The sequence below is a fragment of the Macaca fascicularis genome, chromosome 8 (genome assembly GCF_037993035.2).
Source record: "Macaca fascicularis isolate 582-1 chromosome 8, T2T-MFA8v1.1".
In the NCBI taxonomy this organism is placed as follows: domain Eukaryota; kingdom Metazoa; phylum Chordata; class Mammalia; order Primates; family Cercopithecidae; genus Macaca; species Macaca fascicularis.
In genome coordinates this window covers 13,935,615-13,956,092 of record NC_088382.1, presented here as the reverse complement: position 1 = coordinate 13,956,092, position 20,478 = coordinate 13,935,615, and positions in this window count along the sequence as shown.

The following is a 20,478-nucleotide window of genomic DNA, read 5'->3' as shown; positions in this document are numbered from 1 at the left end:
CAAATCTCCCAAAAAGTGTACACTCATTGTGTGATATGGTTCCTAATATCCGGAGGTGCAGAGGATGGTGTTCGTTCTCCTGTCGCAGGCTGTGTATACACAACCTGTGAAATTGTTCCTAATATCCTGAATAAAAGAGACTGCTAATAATGGACACACATTGCAGGGGGGAGTAATTGGCTATTACGATCCACATCGCAGGGGGTGAGGCACTCCCCATGATATGGGGAGTAATAGCAACCCCCTCTCCCCCCTGGCTACTACGATCCACATCGCAGGGCAGTCCAGGACACCACCCCTGCCCCAACCTTGACCGAGACAGTGAGTGTCATGGGACCACCTCAGGGCGGGTGGCAGCTCAGCTTGAAGGTATCCCTGCTTCCAAAAACCAACTGCTCCTGCTAGTTTGAATCTGGCCACAGGGTCTCTGTTGGTGAGACAGGTGACCATGAGGCAGACATCGTGAAATCTAGCACGACAGAGCTCAATGCCCCCATGAGAGGCACCATAGCACTCAGACTTTGCAGACATACCAGCGAAGGCCACAGCAGGCCCTGAGGGAGGAACAAGCTGACCAAGATCCTGGGGTCCTGCCACACAGCCTTTAAACCAGGGACTGGAAACTGTTTCCCTAAAGAGCCAGGAGTCAGTATTTTCAGCTTTGCCAACTGATCTTTGCCTCAAGAATGCAACTCTGCCATGGCTACACCACAGCAGCCTTCTGCAGGTGGCCTGTGAAGAGATGGGCATGACTGCACCCACATCAAACTTTACTTATGGACATGGACACTTCTCAGTGTCATGAATTGTTATTTTTTTTATTTGTTCAGCCATTTGGAAATGTAAAATCCATTCTTGATTCACGGGCCACAAGAGCAGGCAGGTACGGGCTGCCCCTGGCCGACCTCTGGAATGAGCTTAGAGAAGGAAATGACAGGCTGGGCCAGTGCAGCCTCCTCACAGCAGATTCGCTGCAGGAGGGTCCTGCGTAGCAACCACTTCTCATCCTTCATCTTGGCTTCAAGTGCAGCTCAGGTGGAGAAAGAGGGAACAGAACAGGCCTCAGCAACAAGAAGGAAGGAGATGCAGGGTCAAGCAGCCGTGTGGATCCATCACACTCAACATTCACACCAAGCGGAGCACAGGCAGGACCAGCCCAGGGGGGGCTGAAGTGGAGGCTCTGTGGGGTGGGGGCTCTCTTGGTGGGCAAGATTCTCTACCTAAAACTCAAATAGAAGATCTACACAGCAGTAGTTACAGAAAACACACACCAAGAAAAAGGCCAAAATAAAAATAGGACACCAAGTTTGGCCAACCGGGTCTCACAAGCCAGTAGGTAAGAAAACCCAGGAGGGCCCACCAGAGGGGCTGGGGGTGGGTTCCTGCCTGCAGGGGGCCTGGGACACCCCATTCCCACAGACGAGGACCCAAGCTTTGGGGAGGAAGCTGTCAGAGTCATCAGTGAGCTGTTCAGAGCTGGAGCCATAGAGCAGGGGAGGAGCCCTGGCCACGTCCCTGTGCAGGCTCAGAAGCTGGGGTAGAGGCACAGCCCCAGGGGCCGATGCAAACAGTACCGCTGGCCCTCCTCCTGCCCAGAGGATACTCAGCTCCCAAGGGGCCACCAAAGTCTCAAAACCAGGGACACACCACCTGACCCTCATGCCCAGGCCTCCTGGACCAGGCAATGTCCAATACAGGCAGGCAGTCTGGGCTTGGAGCCAGGACAGGGATGGACGGTCCTGCTACGCAGGCCTCCTGTTCCCTACCAGCTGGGCTGGTTGCACTGTAGTTTTGTTCTGGCAACATATTGCTACCCACTTTGGCCACACCAGTCCTCGGCTCCCTGGCTAGGCCCAGTGCTGTCCAAACCACCTACACAGGCCCCACACACCCAGTGCCCACCAGTCTCCCATCAGCCAGGAGGACCCATGCTCACCCCCCGAAGTATCCGTGGGAACCTACATCCCACAGGGACCCACAGCTCAGGGCCAACCTCCATGGGGCCTCTTGGTTGTGGTGGTAGAGGTGGGGGGATTTGACCTCCAGCCCTCCCTTCCTGGCCACTGTGTTTTGTGGGGATCATTCAGTCCTGGGAGCTTCCTAGGGACCGCAGAAGGAAGAGAACAGGGTGGTCATGGCGGCCTCAGCCCCAGGCTCTGGGCCCAAGTGCAAGAGTCTTTCGCTTCTGGTTTGATCTGGGCGGTAACAACAGGTCAAGTCATTCATACAAGGATTGGCTTCAATATAACGCATCAAGGGACTGTGGAGGACACAGATCAGCCTCCAGGCCAGTTACACCTGGTGACTTCGCCAGTGCAGGCTGGGGAGTGGAAAAGCTGAGCCCTGACCTCCCCACCTACCCTGCCCACCAGATGCCAGTAGCGGCCAGGGATCCCTGACTTCAGGCAGAGGCAGACAGCACAGTTGCTGCCTCCTTTGATCCCATCCTAGGGCCCACAGGGCCTGGAGAAACCTGGCAGGGGCTGAATTGGGAGAATCAGGCAGGGAGATGCCAAGTGAAGAATGTGAGGGACTGGGTATGAGGGGCACTAGGGCACAGGGTCTGCTTCCCCTGGAGAGGTGGCAGTGAGACATAGAGTAGCCAAGCCTCCGCAGGCGCCACCCTGCTGCCCGGCACGTGTGGTGCCCAAACCCACCCCAACGGCTGCAGGAAGGTTCTTCATCAACAAAAGGGGAGGATGCACCCACACCTATATAGGCATTGGTGCCCACACACATCAGAGAAGAAAATTACTGCTGTGCTCAAGGTGTGGGGAAAGGAGCAATGTCCCCTTCCTCCCCATGGTGGGTCCAAAGTTACCTGCTCCTGCCAGCACCCCCACCCCCAACTCCACCGGCTGCTGACCTCCACCACAGTGCCATGTCACGTGCCAGGAACAGCTCAGCGGTACATCCCAAAGGGTGCTATCCTGGAGCGGCTGTGCTGGGCAAGTGACACCTTTCCTAGTCACAGAGGTTTTCTTTCTTTACCGCTCCTGGCCCTGGGCCTCGGTTTCCCCCACTGTGGCACAGTGTAAAAATCCCATCTTAAAGGCTAGGAACCCAGAAAGGTCACCACACCTGGTGAAATGGGCGGTGAAACTCCCTGCCTTGGACCTCTTGCTCCAGGACTGATGTCCATTGGGACACGGCCAGGCCAGCATCCTGGGGAGGGCTGCATTCCTTGCCTGGGGAACCTTGCTCCCAGTTAGGAATCACTGGAGTTGAGGCCCCTAATGGATTGGGGGAGGCACAGGGGTAGAATGGAGGTAGCCCCATCATATGGTCCTGTGTAGACCCCAGAAAACAAGCATTGAGTTCAGACTCTTGTCTGGAGGTGGCCACATGAAAGGATTTGGGCTTTGGGGTGTGATGAGGGTCTGGGGTCAGGGAACAAAGTATTCTGGTTTGGACACGCAGGATGTTCTCTGCAGCTCACTCAGGTACAGAGTGTGTTGCTAAGTATATGCTTTTAAAAACCCTAGGAGGAGGGGAACACAAAGGGCCCTGAAGTCAAGGGCATGGTCCAGTCTTTCCACCTCCCCAGCTGAAGACAAGCTGAGGACAATTCTCTGAGTTTCATAACAAAGAAGAGAAGAAAGAAATCAAAAAGACCTGGAGGATAGGCAAGCCAATGAGGGCTGACTGGGATTACCCTGCCTAATCCTCAAAACAAGCCTTCCCTATCTGTCCTCTGGGCCAGGTGAGGAAACAGGTCACAGTAGGACATTCAGACCCTGGGCAGGCAGTTGGCAGCCTGGAGCCCAGGAGGTGCAAACACATTTTTACTGAGGCACATCCTGCACAGCCCTAAATCCATTAAAACTTGAGGCAATACAGCACATGCTTCTGTGAGCACAGGGTTGGGGCTGGGGTTACAGATTAACAGCATCTCAAGGCAGAAGAATTTTTCCTAGTACAGATCCAAATGGACTTTCTTATGTCTTCATCTTTCTCCATAGACACAATAACAGTCTGATCTCTCTTTCTTTCCCCCACACAGAGAGTGTCACCACTGTATGTCAGCCACTAGGGGACAGGCTTCGGCCTCGCCATGCAGGAGACCTTTCAGGACAGACCTGAGGAAGGTGGGCAGAGTGGGTAGGGAGAGGAGGGCCTGGCCTGAGGAAAGAGCAGGCTGGGCCTGAGGTTGTCGGGGGCCTGAGGTTGTCGGGTGCCCGCATGGGCCTCTGGGCAGCACCAGGATCTGATGGGACCAAAGGACAGGCCAGTGGGCCGTGTGGGGCCTGTGACTCTGAGTCAGCAGAGAATATGCCTGAATTACATCCTGAAAGGTGCACCCTGACTCTGAAGCTGAGGACACCTAAGGCATGGAGGTGGGGTGGAGGTGGGGGCAGAGCAGGGGATGGGGAGGGAGCCTGTGCCGGTCCAGGTCAGAGGTGGTGGCTTGGCCCCAGTGGCTCCAGATGCAATGAAGAGCCAAGAGGGACTTTCCTGAGGGACTTAGATGCCGGGGTGGAGGAGCACTGCAAGGTTTCAGCCTGAGTCCCCGGGAGGATGGAGTCACCAGGAGCTGAGGTGAGGAAGACTGAGCGGTGGGGGGTTGTGCGGGGGTGCAGAGGCCTGAGCTCAGTTTGGCCCCTGCAGATTTGAGACGCCCACTCCATGCACAGGCAGAGACGGCAGGGGAGGGGAAGAGGCTGCAGCTCAGGTAGCCCTGGAATGTGCAGCCCGACATGCTGGGGCACTGGGTCCTGGTGCCCTCATGGCTGGGAGCTGCTTCCCTCCTGGGATGCCACAACTCCTTTCGGGCACATCTGCAGCTCCTGTGCCCACCACAGAGGGGAAGTGGGAAAGGCATCTGTGCCTATGCATGTTCTCCTTCACCTTGTCCTAGGCAGGTCCCAGGCAGCACCTCCCCTCCCAAGTGGCTCCCCTTGGCCCCTGCCCCTAGTGTTCACAGACAGACCCTCGAAGAGTTCTGGAGTCAGCGGCTCACTTCTAATGAATAGAACCAGGCAAAAGAGATGGCGGTCTCTCCTGAGATTGAACTGGGGGGGGGTGCCGCAAGTTTTGTCCACTGGAACTCTCCCCCTGGCTCTTGATAGGTGCTAGTTCTGGCAAAGCCAGTCACCTGCCCAGGGCAGAGGGTGGCCTGAAGCTGATGCCACGGAGAGACTGGGGCCTTCAGTCCAACAGCTTGTAAGCAACAGAATCCTGCCAGCAACACAGAAGCGAGCGTGGAAGCAGCTCCTCCCCTGATGAGCCTGAGCCTTCAGAAGACACGGCAGCCCTGGGCAGACACCTGCTGCAGCCGCGGAGAGCCCCTGGCGCAGAGGGCTCAGTGAAGCCTGCACTCCTGGCCCCAGGAGTAATCATTCCTGTGGTATAACTGTGTGCTGGTGTGGCTGGGCCACAGTTTGGAGTAATCTGTCAAGGGACAATAAAGAACAAACACACACCTCAGGTCCTACTGGGTGGAAGCTGTACGGTCAGCACGGCATGTAATATCTTCCTCTTGAATTAGAAGATTCATTGCTAAGGCCAACGATTAAAAAAAAAATACCTCTAGTTGTAGCACCATTAAAATACATGACTTGCAAAAAACAAAACAAAACAAAACAAAAAAACTAAAAAAGAGCCATAGCTATTCTCTTCCATCTTAGCTACAGGAATATATTAATATATGTTAATTCCTTGACTGACTGAGCAATGGGCCAAACTCATGAGAACAGATATGTGAGGACCGTCAGTGACCGCCCTGACCCCAGCCCTTACATACACACAAACTGTTCAACATAAGCCGTAACCTGGGGGGTCTTGACACTCTAAATTTTATTGTTTTTAATTAACTATTTCTATTCCCTAAACAATACCTGTTCATCGGAGAGAAAAATAGCATTACCTATACTAAGCAAAAGAAAGGAAATAAAATGCTCAGAAACATTCACATATGTATGCAGACTCTCACACACACACTCACACACACACGCACAGGCTCACACTGTGTCTAGGACTGCCTTTTCACTTATTTCTATGTCCTGAACATATTTCCACGTCAGTAGACATTTATCCTCGTAGCAGTAACAGCAATTAAATATTATTACAGCGTCTATTTTTACCATCATTTATTTAACTCATCATGTTTGAACTGTTAGGTTGTATCTATCGTTTTTTGTAATACAGGCAATTTGATGACAAATGACCCATCCCCTAATGTTCAATACAAAATATCAATTATATAAGGAGATAAGGGGTATTTGGCTAAAATAAAATTCAGCGTGCCCCACCTTCTCCACATGTACTATGCTCTAAAAAGGCATGAGTAATTAAATTAGCCCTTCTATTCTCCAGCACAGATCCTGAGCCCAGCGGTGGGTGCGGGTGCTTAGAGCACCGGTCTCCTCTCCTACCCGCCAGAAGGCAAAGGCCACTCAACTGCCACCTTAAGACACCCAGGATTCTCCTCTTCTTTTTTATTAATAGAATAAAGCTCAGGGTCAGTGCATGGGAGCAGCGCTCTCCGACTTTGCATTCATCAGAGTAACCTAGGTGGCCTGTTTAAAAATACACATTCCCTGGCTGCGCTCGCAGAAACTGGACCTCAGTGGTTTAGTGGGGGTGTGCATAGGCCAGGTGATTCTGAGGACCACAAGGGGTTAGGAATTGCCCCGTTAATTCTGGCCAAGGGAGAGATCAGACCATCCAGTATAGTCCGCAGCATATTTCTTTTCCCTCTTTTGCAATGAATATTTGATTCTCAGCGGGATGAGCCCCAGGATGAGGCACACATCCAAGAAAAATCCATGCCTCTCCATCTTTTCCCCAGGATTGCCCTTTGGCGAGACTCTCCTTTGCGACTGCTTCACTTTCCCTGGTTCATAGAACAAACCTCTTCTTAGTCTCTTTTGTTGTCTCTTATCTGTTCAACAAACACCCACTGCACAGGACCGTCCTCCGGTAAGCCGTCGAGTGGGGCCGTTTGGGAGCCCTTCTTCGTGGGGTGAGCCCTGAAGGAACCGGGGCCCCATAAGCCCGTGCTTTTGTGGGGGTTGCCCCCTCTCCCATCGCAGGGTAACTGGCACCAGGCTGTTAAGCTGCGGATGGGCAACCGCACATCCCATTGGGTGTGCGTATTTCAGCACGTGGAGTTGGCCAGTGAAGCCGGCCGAGGTCGGCACAGCGTACAGCAGCGGGCCTGTCCGTGGGGAGGAAGGGTCGTCCCGCCTCCCCTCCAGGCTAGTCCTGTTGCGCCTCCTCCTGCCTCACTCTGACTTTCGCGCACCCAGGCGTCTCTGAGGGTCGCGCCCCGATACCCTCCTCCACCCCAAGGCTTCTTCTCCCCAAGGGCCAGGTTGGGGGCCCAGGAGGGCCACAGCCTCCGTAGGCCCGGGAAATCGCAGCTTCGTCAAAGCTAAGCCCGCCGTGCTCAGCTTTTCCCACCACCTGGAGGATCCACTCTCCGTCCGTCCTTCCCGACCTCAGGCTGCACAGAAAACTTGGGGGCGGGGATCGAGGAAGCCGCGCCCCGAGGCTCCCAGCGCAGCCCCAGGAGGAATCCTGCCGGCAACAAGAAGCTGTGCGCGCGGCCGGGCGCGAGCCTCCGCGTCCAGGTGGGGTCTCCGCGCCCCAATTCCACCACGCCCCGCCATCGGCGCTCCCCGCAACTGCGGGGTTTCCACCCGTCCTGGCGTTCGCGCCCACTCAGGGTCTCCCTCGCCCCCCCCCCCGGTAGATGCTCCCCGCGTTCTATCCCGCCCCGCCCTGGCGCGCCCGGTAAACGATGTTACCCCGCCCCCCTGCAGTCTCCCCTCCCCAGGACGCTGCCCCTGCCCCCACTTGTGGTGCTCGGGGCATCTCTAAAGCCCCCAACCAGAGTCCTCCAACCCACCCGCGAGGGTCGCGCACCAGCAACGCGGCCCAACCCTCAGGGACCTCGCCCACCTGTGGCTCTACCCCCGCCTCTGCGGCCTTCCCCACCGCTAGCGCGGCCCCCACCTACGACGACCCCCGCGTAGGCCCTCCTGCCCACACGTGTCCCCCCGCTAGCCCTTGCCCCTACCCCTGCCCCTAGCCGTGCCCCTGCCCCTAGCCGCTCCCCCTCCCCCGCAGCCCCTCCAGTGCGCTCGGGCCCCGCCCATTGGCGCTGGGGCCGAGCAGGGGCGCTGGCCTGGCGGCGGTTCCGAGTCGGGCGCGCGCGGGCAGGGTCCCCACTGCCTGCTGCGCAGCCGGACTAGCGGCTGCCCTCCGCCTTCTCGCCATGGACGCGGACGACTCCCGGGCCCCGAAGGGCTCCTTGCGGAAGTTTCTGGAGCACCTCTCCGGGGCCCGCAAGGCCATCGGCATGCTGACCAGCGGCGGGGATGTTCAAGGTGCGCGCGCCCCCACCGGCGGCGAGGGAGGGACGGACGGAGAAGGGGAGAACAGGGCGAAGTGGATGTGGCAAGGGCCGCGAAAGACAAGAAACCTTTGGCGAGGGAAGAAGAACCGATCTCTGGAAGTCACCAGGGCGGGTGGAAGGTCAGGGGTTCAAGGTTATTTTGGAATTTAGGTGCTGTGCTTCCTGCACGGTGGCTCATGCTTGTCATTCCAGTGCATTTGGAGGCCGAGGCAGGAGGATCGCTTGAGCCCAGGAGTTCCAGAGCAGCCTGGACAACATAGTGAGACTCTGTGTCTACAAAAAATAAAAAAACAAAGAAAAACACATTAAGATGCTGTATGTATTGGAAAATATTTATAGGTCATTCTTTTGAGCTCCATGTCCAAAAGCTTGCTAAAATGCTTGGGAGTTTGTGTACAGGCACGTGAGATTAGGATACATTGGCAGAATCGCGGTGTTCTCTGTTACCCTGGTTTTGCCACCTGGGAGGAGTTACACATATTGAAGGTTAGTAAGTCCACGCCTCTTCTCTTCTGGGGAAAAAGGTACTTTGGAAACCAATATTATGTGGGAACGTGGCTTGGTTGGTACAGCCTCGGCTTAACAGGAGACAGCTGCCCTCAGCCCTGCAGGTGGCCTCAAATACTGTGGCCTCGAGCCCACATGGGTCACACCTGGGCTGTCCCTGGGGAAGCCCGCCACAGCGGGTCGCCTGGGCATTCTTTCCCTGGCAGAGCTGAAGTCACAATTTTTTTGTAGACTCTGTAAAGAGCTTTACCCTTCCGAGATATGATCTTGAACCTGTTGGAGCATTTGGACGCATTTCTTTTAAGGAAGTTCACCTCCAGATGTGCTCAGAGGGCCTGGTCTTAGCTGCCACAGATTTACAAATTCTTACAGTAAGTAGGTTATTCCTCGAGAATTTATCTGTTGTGCCCCCATTCTTTTTGCCATTTTATTCTGATTCTATATTAGTACTTGATTTTCCCTGACGTAGAAGACTATTGCCTGTAGCTAGAGATCAGAGAACACATTCCCATTCAAGTATTAACTTCAGGGGAATTATCTGTCAGATGTGAAATTATGGTAAAATTCCATATATTAAAATGACCATAGCTACCATTTTTTGAAAATATTTTGTATACTAGGAGCTTTACAATTCTTATCTCCAAGCCTAGATACATGATCCCAAGAGAGGCATGCCCTCATTTTGGAAGTGGGGAGAAAGACTCACAAAGAAAAATAACTTAGTTAAGGGCATGAGGTGCGTATGTGATTGTGGTAGGAGCAAAACAGATCCTAATTCCAAATATTGTACTGTCCCTTAGACCACCAAGAGTACTTATGTCTGGCTCTGTCACCCAGGCTGGAGTGTAGTGGTGCCATCATAGCTCACTGCAGCCTCAAACTCCTGGGCTCAAGTGATCCTCCTGCCTCAGCCTTCTGAGTAGCAGGGAAGACAGGAATGCACCATCATGACCAGCTAATTGTTATTATTAATATTATTATTATTATTTATGTAGAGACAGGATCTCACTATGCTGCTGAGACTGGCCTTGAACTCCTGGCCTCCTCTAGTGAGCGTCCTGCTTTGGCCTCCCAAAGAGCTGGGATTACAGACATGAGCCATCATGTCATGCCTCCACCATGCTTTTCAGGGGTGTTTCTTGGTGAAGCTCCTTAATCTAGTTAATGCTCAAAAGTGAGCAAAACCCAACTTGCTCAAAATTACACAGATATTCTTTGGGTGGTTTTGTGAGGGGAACGGAAAGTAACTTTTTATAGCGATGGGAGTCAAGGTGGCAAAAATCATATTAAGGCTTAATACCAACGCCATGGGCTGCTTTTCTTCCCCCAGTAGAGTTCATATTATTTAATTATAAGATAAAATTGAAAATCTCTTTCTTATATTCCTGACTCCCCAGGCCTTGAATGAAGAAAGTGTTTCTCAGGCTAGTTTTTTTTTTTTTTTTTCCCCTGCTTCTTTGGGTATATTCTGTTGTCCCAAGACATGTCTGGAAACTGAAATTAATTTTCGCTCAACCTAAAATAAGCTCCGCAGCTCTGGATCACGGACTGACCATGACTAAGTGCCCACCGCCACGTCACGCTGTGCCACACACCAAGAGTGACTCATTGTCTTCGTCACAGGTTGTGGCTTCTGCAGGGCCTGATGCCTGATGGAGCTGAGTGTACTAGGAAGTCCAGGTGCATCCTTAGGGTGGGCTGGATGCGAAAGCGGTGTCCTTTTTGCCTGTGGTGACATGAACATCAATACAGTATTTATAGAAAGTTCATATAAGTATCAACCTTTCCAATCCTAGTGAGAATAGCTAGCGTTTAGTGACTCTGTTATGTGGCAGGCCCTCAGTGATGCTGGTCACTGACTTATCCCGACTTTACACATGAGCAAGGGATGCCTGAGATGTTCCAGCTTCCGTGAGTTCACAGAGCTCCGTGGTGTGGCCAGGCCCTGTGGCTGCAGCAGGGATGTTCAGGGCTGCGTGTAGCTGTGTCTTCACTGGTGACCTTCCCTCGCCCAGCACCACGCCTGGCACTTGACAGGAAAGCAAGTGTTTGCTGCCTGCCTCCTGCTTGGAATCTCCACTGAGGAGCAGGAAACCAGGGGTTCTAGCTGTCTTCTTCATTTATGAAATCCTTTACAGGAATTCAACCCTCTCTAATCAAAAGTACCCAACATCCTCAGGTCTATATGTATAAACTGTTAAGACTTCAAGATTAGCACCTTAAAACCGAAGTCAGAAGTGTGAAGTTTCAATTGACTGAACATGCATTAGGTCAATGACACACATATTTATTGGACACCAGGCTTGAGCCCACATGGGCACCTTTGGTGTCTAAAGCAATATTCCTTGGGTGGTTTTGTGAGGGCAACGGAAAATGACTTTTTATAGCTATAGGAGTCAAGATGGCAAAAATGATATTAAGGCTTAGTATCAATGTGATGGGCTGCTTTTCTTCCCCCGGTAAAGTTCATATTATTTAATTATAAGATAAAATGGAAAATCTCTGAAGCAATGCTTCAGAGCCCAGTAGGATGGAAGGGGAAACTGAGAACAGTGCCATTTCGCCTCACACAGCTCCGGCGCCCCTCACCATCCTGTGCACACACATTCTTTGATGGGATCTTTTCAGTGTAAAGTGCGGTAATTGATTTTGCGGAAATTACTGGGTCTGGGAGGCAGATGATGAGTGATAGTGTCACCCCGTGGCACAGTGGGAGATTTGTGTGATGGCATCATTTTCTATGAATGCAGACCGCTTTGTGTGCCATACTCGGAGGACCCTTCGAAGCTAGACAGTTTCTCTTCTTTCAAAAGAAGCATGTTTTCCTTCTTGGTTACAGAAAACTAAAAGCTTTTGATACAGGACTCCAACTTTTTATCAGGGAGAATCAGGGCTCTTTAAATAAGCTCTACCAATCGGATGAGCCGTCAGAAACAATTAAAATTAGAAAGATGAAGATACGGTAACAACGTGGTCAGGGCAAACCTCAGGATACCAGATTGCACGTTCACAGTTGCCTTTCTGCTAAGAACGTGCGGGTGAAAATGGAACAGAGGGCCATGTGTCAGTAGTTGGGTTGTGTTTTGTGTTTCTTTTCTACAAGCCCTTTCTGGTGTGTTTGTGTATATTAGAGAGTAGCTGCCCAGAGGCTGTCGTTTCCCTCCCCACTCCTGGGTTCTCTCCATCTTCACCCCCAACTCCCAGTGCTTTGTTTGGAATTGCAGTCATTGTGCTTGTCAGGATGGAAGAGGCAGCCAGACACATGGCAGACCAGAGCACTGAGAGGCAGAGACTTACTTATAAGTCCCGCCCTGGCCCTGCAGTCTGGAGTGCTGATTAGGGTCTCAGTGTTTTCCTCTGCAGAATGGAGGCATCACTCGGTCTCTGTCTTCTCTCCCTGTCTCTTTCTTCACTCCCCTCTTCCCTAACACACATCCACAGTGAAAGTCTTCAGGAGCCAAAAGAGAAAAGGCTGGACTGTGCTGGGCCCCCCCGACCCCAGGGCCCATTTGCTGTCTTTCCAGCTTCCATGTGCCCAGAGTCGCCTGGGGCAGCCTTCGGAGGTGCAGATCCTGACTGTGTGGGTCTGAGTGAGGCTCCGACTCTCACCGGTAGGGGGAGGGCGCCGGTGCTGTGGGTCCCCCTGGGGCCAGTGTGGCGGTTTCCACATCGTGCAGATCAGCTTCTCCACTTCTCCAGATTTCTCCAACGTGAGATGCTCCCAGGAGTCCTTTGGGATTGTTTTCTGACTTTGACCAGGATTTTGACGGAGAAGATTCATTAATATAGGACCCCTTGTCTTAACGTATATATGTAAATGATCTGATCTGAAGTTTTCTGAATGGAAAATGATTGAAAGGTTGGCATGTAGTAGACTTGGGGAGTCATTCCTTCATATCTTTTCAGCTGTGTCTTACCACAATTAAGATTTTGTTTCTGTGTGTGTGGGGTTTTTTTGAGATGGAGTCTCCCTCTGTTGCCCAGCCTGGAGTGCAGCGGCTTGATCTGGGCTCACTGCAACCTCTGCCTCCTGGGTTCAAGCGGTTTTTCTGTCCCAGCCTCCCAAGTAGTTGGGATTACAGACTTGCGCCACCACGCCCACCTGGGTTGTGTGTGTGTGTGTGTGTGTGTGTGTGTGTGTGTGTGTGTGTGTGTGAGTGTGTATCTTTAGTAGAGATGGGGTTTCACCGTGTTGGTCAGGCTGATCTCGAACTCCTGACCTCAAGTGATCCACCCACCTTGGCCTCCCAAAATGCTGGGATTACAGGCCTGAGCCACCACACCTAGCCTTATTTCAGTGTTTCTGTAATCATTTCACACATTAACGGACCACCTTCGGTGAGTCAGAGCAGGCTTTAGGCAAAGGAACCAAGCCCTTTATGCCCCTGGAGCTCTCACTCCTGCGGTGAGATGCGGGTACAATGTGCCTGTAGCTGGACCTGAGAAGAAAAGTTCCTGTCTTATGAAAGGGCCCAGGGGAGCCTCTAGTTGGGGTCCTTTGACCTGACCCCACGGTGAGGGAGGAGTCAGTAGAGGAGGGTGGCCCAGAGGAGGACCTTGGATTTGCCTTAGGGGAACTGGGAAGCAGGTGGAGGGAAGCCAACTGACTGGGAAGCAGACTGACTGTCTCCGATAAGGGTGGCTCTGTGGAGAGGAGAGGACAGGAGGGGAGGTCATGAGTTTAGGGTCTCACAAGGAGCGGCCACAGATGAAAGCTTATGGGGTGGGGCATGTGGCAGGGCAGCCCTATGCCCACAGACACACCCTGCCGAGGAGACCCAGGGACTTGAGTGTGTTGGGGCGGCGGGTAAATGGGCACTCAGCTATTACCGCTGGAAGGCAGAGCGTGTGAGCTGCGGCAGACAAAGGCAGGTGGGGTAAAAGGAGAGTCTTCACAGCAGTGCTTAGAATAGTAGAAAGTGGGAAAACCAGCAAAAACCTATCAATAGGAGATTAATGAATCCATTATGACACCTGGAATGGAAGGAATTTTTGTCAGCGTTTAATAAGGAGCTTTGTGCTGGTCGAAAGTCAGGAGGTGCACAGTACACTCAAGGGCGGTATTGAAGAGCCGATTCCAGAGCAGCTCTGCACAGCAGATCCCCCTGGGGCCAGAGGGGCCGTTTGCAAATCCAAGCAGATCCGCTTCTTGGAGGTTTCTCCAACGGGAGCATCTCCCAGGATTGGGGCCTGCGTGGGTGGTTTGTGTTATTTATGCAATTTTAAATGATCTAGTTGCCACATTAAAGAAAGGCTGGCCGGGACAGGGGGACACTGGGTGCCATGACTCACGCCTGTAATCCCAGCACTTTGGGAGCCCAAGGCAGGTGGATCACTTGAGCCCAGGAGTTTGAGGCCAGCCTGGAGAGCATGGAGAGACTCAGTCGCTACCAAAAATACAAAACAATGAGTCGGATGTGGCGGTGCACACCTACAGTCCCAGCCCCGTGGGAGATTGAGGTGGGAGGATTGCCTGAACCCAGGAGTTGGAGGCTGCAGTGAGCTGTGACTGCACAGCTTCACTCCAGCCTGGGCAACAGAGTGAGACCCTATCTAAAGAAAAAAAAGTAAAAAAAAAAAAAAGCAAAAAAAAAAAACCTGTTTTATATTCAGCATTCAGCCCACTATTTTGATAACAATCAGTTATTGTGTTGATTAATATTTTACACCGTTTTCCGTACTAAGTCTTTGAAATCCATTGTGTAAAGAATCTTAAAGTTCATCTCCATGTGGACGGGGTGCACGTGGCCAGCGACTCCTCTGAGGGACAGTGTGGTCACGGCGATGGGTGGCGTGTCCTGCCTGTATGTAGAAGGTCCCCGTGTGGGTGTTTCTGCGAAGGCCCTGAGGGATGTGCGGGGGAGGGCTGACACCCTGCCACGCAGAGGACCCTGGAATGCAGCACGCTGCCAGTGCCCCCCCGCCCCAGCCCCTCTGCTGCCTGAGCTCTTTCCCAGATGTCCACTTAGCTAACCTCCCTTCCCTTCTTCCCTTTCCTTCTTTCCCCAAACGTCACTCTCAGGCAAGTCTGCAGGCTCTCCGATTGTCAATGGCAGCCCTTCCTCCTCCCCACCCTCTTAACACCCCCACCCCACTTGTTATTTTTCTCCGTAGTGCTTATGGCCATCCACCCCTGGGCATCATGCATTTGTTCACTGTGTTTCTTGCTTTCGGGTCTCTCCTGATCGGAAGAAGCTCCGCCGGGACCAGAGACTTTCTATTTTCTCACCGGCACATCCACATAGCGCCCGGCAGCGATGGCGCTTGGGGCACTTGAGGTGGACAGTGAGCCGGTGGTTGAGTGAAGGGCACTACAGATTTATCTCAAGCCCTCCCCTGACCCTACCGGAAGACACGGTGGTCTGCACAGTCCAGATAGTCAGAGAGGCCCCCGGCTCGATGACTTTGACCCGGCGGGGGTGGGGATGGGGGAACAGCACGTTGACAGAATAGCCCCTTGGTATCCCACCTCCCCATGCCTACATAATCCCTCCATTGTCAAAGGAGAGACCCCTAGAAAGAGCTTCGGCAGCAGGAGTGAGATCAGCGCAGTGCAAGTTCATTTTCTGACAAACCAGTGGCAGCAGTCGGCAAACTGACTTTATTTCTCAAAAAGAATGTTTGCATCGAAATTAACAAGTGAGTGATCAGCAGTGTGGGAAAATTCAGGAAAACCAGTTCAGTGCTGTGAGAGAGGGCGAGGTAGGGAGCTTTAGTACTCCAGACAACGGAGGAGGTAAAAGGATAGAACTAGATTATTTCATTAGATTTCATCTATTCTTACTTTTTTTTTTTTTTTTTTTTTTTTTGAGACGGAATCTCGCTCTGTTACCCAGGCTGGAGTGCAGTGGCGGAATCTCGGCTCACTGTAACCTCCGCCTCCCGGGTTCAAGCGATTCTCTTGCCTAAGCCTCCCAAGTAGCTGGGACTACAGGCGCATGCCACCACGCCCGGCTCAGTTTTCTTTGTATTTTTAGTAGAGAAGAATTTCACCCTGTTAGCCAGGATGGTCTCAATCTCCTGACCTCGTGATCTTCCTGCCTTGGCCTCCCAAAGCCCTGGGATTACAGGCATGAGCCATCGCGGCCAGCCTATTCCTTCCTTTTTTTTTTTTTTTTTTTTTTTTTAAGTACAGTTTGGATTTTATCAGAGCAGAATCCCAGGAAACTGAGATTTTTAAACTGGGAAATCCAGCTCCTCCAAGTAGCCAGGAAATAAGGGTGACCTTGTTGGAACCGAACTGTCGATTCCCTCCTGGGCAGGGGTCGCTGCGAAGGATCACCGACACGAGATTCACAGCAGAGAGTTATTTATTACTAGCGCGCTAGGGTCCCAAGCTCTAAGTTGGCCCTGGGACCCCGAGTGCTTGTTACAGGTTGTTTATATAGGCAAACACAAGTTCAAACACAGCTTAAGGCGCGAAATTCAAACAAAGCTTTAGGCGCGTGGTAATTGGGTCTAGCTATGGCCTGAGCAAGGTGTCTTGTTCTAGTTGGTTAGAGCAGGACCTTATGAGGTTTTTTCTTGGAGTTGCTGATTCCGGGAACTTCGAGGCAGGGTGGGACCCCCGGAATTGGCAGGGTGGGACCCCATGAGGTTGTTTCCCGGAATCGGCAGGGTGGGACCCTATCAGGGTGGGACCCTATCGAGGCAGGGTGGGACCCTATCCAGAGCCACCTGGTGTTAATTTTTTCTATATGGGGCCTAGTTTCTAAATTTTATGAGGCCTAGTTTCAACCTCAGTCATTCTTGCTGGCCCTGGTGTGGGCCGGGGATGACTCTGACTCAAGGAAGAAGCGGTCTTGTGACTGTCTTACCCGCACTGTGGTTTAGTAAGAAGGTGTTAAAAAGTGTGTCATGTGAAGAAAGTGATTTAATAATTGGTCAGAGTAATGACCACGTATTTCCTATGTAACCACTCCCTCGTTATCTCCAACTTTATCTTTGGTTCTCATGACAAGATTATCACTTCCCTGAAAACTGGGGTTTTTGCAAATGACGAAGAGGTGCTTTTCCAAATGGTAAGGTTGTTATTTGGTGGGAAGATGTTTTCTCCTGGAAAACCTTAGGAAAGTTATTTGGTTCTGGGGTTGGGCTCCCAAAACCAAAACGAAACGAGATGGATTATCCCCAGGATACCTGAGATATAAGGACAATCTGTAGCTTGAGTGTGGAGTGAAAGACACTGAAACTGCCCTTTGTCCCAAATAGCTGTGTGCTGGGGCCCTAGAGAGCCCTAAGGAGATGGTGAAACAGGTGACGTTTGAAAGCCCGTACTGCAGGTGTGCATGTCTTCCTCCCTGTCCTGTGGGTGAAGAGCCTTCCAGTAAATGCTGGTGCATTTCCTTCTTACTTTTCATCCAACCATGTTCTCCTCCAACCTAACCCCTCACTGAATGTTCCTGGGGCTTCCTCAGGTTTCACCCTGCAGGGCCCAGCAGGAGGCAGCTGATTTGCCATCCTCACCATTCAGAAGTACAGAAGGAGGGCTTAGAACCACACAGGCTCCACCCCCAGGCAATGAAGTCAGCATCTGGCCTCACAGGCATTATTTTCCTTCAAGTTCCCATTGATGACTCTAAGGCACAGGCATTGTAATAGAGGAAATCAGGAAGTCTTGAAAGTTAAAATGAAATAAGACTAGGGTTTACACTGCAGCTTCAACACTTCACTAAGGTCATTACCTTCCAGTAATCAGTTTATCCCCCTCAGAGCCTCAGCTTTCTCATCCCTCCAGCGAGGTGTCAGGAGCTCTGCAGGCTTCCTGTGAGAATTATCCCGGTGAGGGCTCTGGCTGTGGGTGTGCAGTCAGCAAGGGACGCCCTACTAGGTCCCACCAAGTGCTGCCACCCCTTGAGCTCAAGGACGACACGTGAAGAAAAGCCCTTCGCAATGTAGGGCTCCATCCCACCAATGTGCAAGTGAATAGACGTCCTTTCAGGACCTAGTATTGTGTATTTTTAAGTGTGGTGCCCTGTCACCTGGAAATTGCTAGAAATGCAAGTTCCCAGGCTCCCTCTCCACCTGTGAAACCCTGGGGGTGGCCCAGCTACCTGGGGTGCGGTGGCCACCGCTGGTGATCTCCTGCTGTGGGGTGATGTCACTGTTCTTTCTGGGAGGGTGCAGGTGGACCCAGGGGTGGGAGGTGGGGAGAATCCCGCAGGGATTTCAGGGACTGAGTTTAGTGCTGCGGTTCATTTTTACTCTGCACAGGAGTCTCCTGGGGTCACCTTGTGTATCATGTCCAGCCTTTTTTTTTTTTTTCTTTTGAGAGAGTGTCTCGCTGTGTCACCCAGGCTGGAGTGCGGGTGGTGCAATCTCCGCTCACTGCCAGCTCCTCCTCCCGGGTTCATGCCATTCTCCTGCCTCAGCCTCCTGAGAAGCTGGGACTGCAGGCGTCTGCCACCACGCCCGGCTAATTTTTGTATTTTTAGTAGAGATAGAGTTTCACCATGTTGGTTAAGCTGGTCTTGAACTCCTAATCTCAGGTGATCTCCCCACCTCGGCCTCTCAAAGTGTTGAAATTACAGGCATGAGCTACCACGCCCAGTGGGCTAATTTTTAAGTTTTACAGATGGGTTCTCACTGTTACCCATACTGGTCTCAAACTCCTGGCCTCAAGCAATCCTCCCATCTTGGTCTCCCAACGTGCTTGGATTTGCAAGCATGAGCCACCACACCTAGCCAAACATTGATCTTTCATTTTAAACTTCATCTAGAGATGTGACAAAAACCAAATGAGGTATTTGTTAAAATACTTTATAACCCTAGTACAGTAATAGAGTAATCCAACTGACAGTTTCACAAAACTCCATTTTTGGCAACAAGTTCAAGGTTATACATGTTAATAAAGATAACATTTATTCAACCAGAGGAAAAAGGTTACAATGACAGAATTTATCTTTTTCTTTACTGTGTTGCCTGAGCTATGGTTAAGGTTTGAGGAACTGGTATCTTAAAGAACCTTCAGAAATTTCTCATTCTAGAATTTAGAAACAAACTTTACACTCTCGGGGTTGAGAGAATCCAGAAGCAATCACCACCCCTAGTGTCCAGATGCTACTCTCCAAAGGCCCTTCCCCACTAGCCACAGAAATCAGAGCTCCCTGGGAAACAGACAGTTGAGCCTCTGGAGCAGGGAGGGCCTGCTGTGCATGCTTTAGGGAGGTGGGAGTCGGGGTGTAGAAACCAAAGAAGTGAGACCAAAACGGGCCAACAGCTGGGGCAAATGTGGACATAAAACTAAATTCCATCTGATCACGTAGTCTCAAATATGTACATATACAGAAATATTTCTGTGAGGTCACGGGGTACTAAAAAACAAAACAAAAGACTGGGCGGGGGGGGGAAGAAGAAAAGAAAGAACTCTCTTCCCCATGGTGGGCGCAGTGGCTTACACCTGTAATCCCAGCACTTTGGGAGGTCAAGGTGGGCAGATTGTTTGAACTCAGGAGATCGAGACCAGCCTGGGCACCATGGTGAGACTCTGTCTCTACAAAAAAATATAAGCACTAGCTGGGCATGGTAGTGCACACCTGTAGTCCCAGCTACTCAGGAGGCTGAGGTGGCTCAGGAGGCTGAGGCTGCAATAAGCTAAGACCATGCCACTGTACTCCAGCCTTGGGGACAGAACCAGACCCTGTCTTTAAAAAAAAAAAAAAAAAAAGACAGCCTCTTCTGTCATCATTAGAGGTAGCTCCCGCACCACCCTAACTCCTCCTCAAACTGGACTTCCCAGGGAGAGCAGCCGCCCCTGCCTTTTCCACAGAACCATATTTCAAGATAACCCGACAGCCCCAGCTGATGTGGAGCTCTTCTTTGAAGAAGTCCAGCAAACGAATGAAGAATTACAGAATTTGAAAACTTCACAAACTTTAATAAATGATTCAGGCAATAATCCTCAATGAATATGAAAACCATTAATAGGTTGATGAGGAACTCATTATCACAGGACACCAGAAACTCAAGTGCACCAGCTGCTCCGTGGTTGAAGGGAGAAGGCAGATCTTCACAAGACAGTGGCCGACTCTCAGCATGCACCCCGCTGGCGTGAGACCCCCAGTGGAGGCAAGCAGGCCTCACACGAAGGTAGAATGTGGCCATCTATGCAGAACTCCCCACGAGGGACTCTGCCTGAAAAGGCACAGCCTGACTCAAACTAAGTCTTTGGATCTAACTTCCAGTTCTCAGGAAACACAGGAACATGGCACCCAACACCACACAGGAGCAGCCAGGACACCTGGAAAGTGAGAGCGCCCGGAGGAAACCCGGCCTGCACACTCCTCTGGCGTCTGAGAGGGGGCCCAGGAGAGACCCGGGCTGAGCAGCTGTGATCTGTGGGACCCTGTGCCACAAACACTTTGAGGCCAACTAGAAAATTTGAATATGGAATAAGAAATAGGCAGTTTTAAGAAAGTATATTTTATTCTATTAAAACTGAAAATGGCATTAGCTCATGTAAGAAATAATCTTCATGTTTTAGGGTCATAAATTCAAATATTTAGGAGTAAATGATGACGTTTATAATTTACTTCCAAAAACTTCACAAGGAAAAGGATATCTATTATGTGATAAGTGTTTAGGGGCTCATTATCCTAGTCTACTTTTCT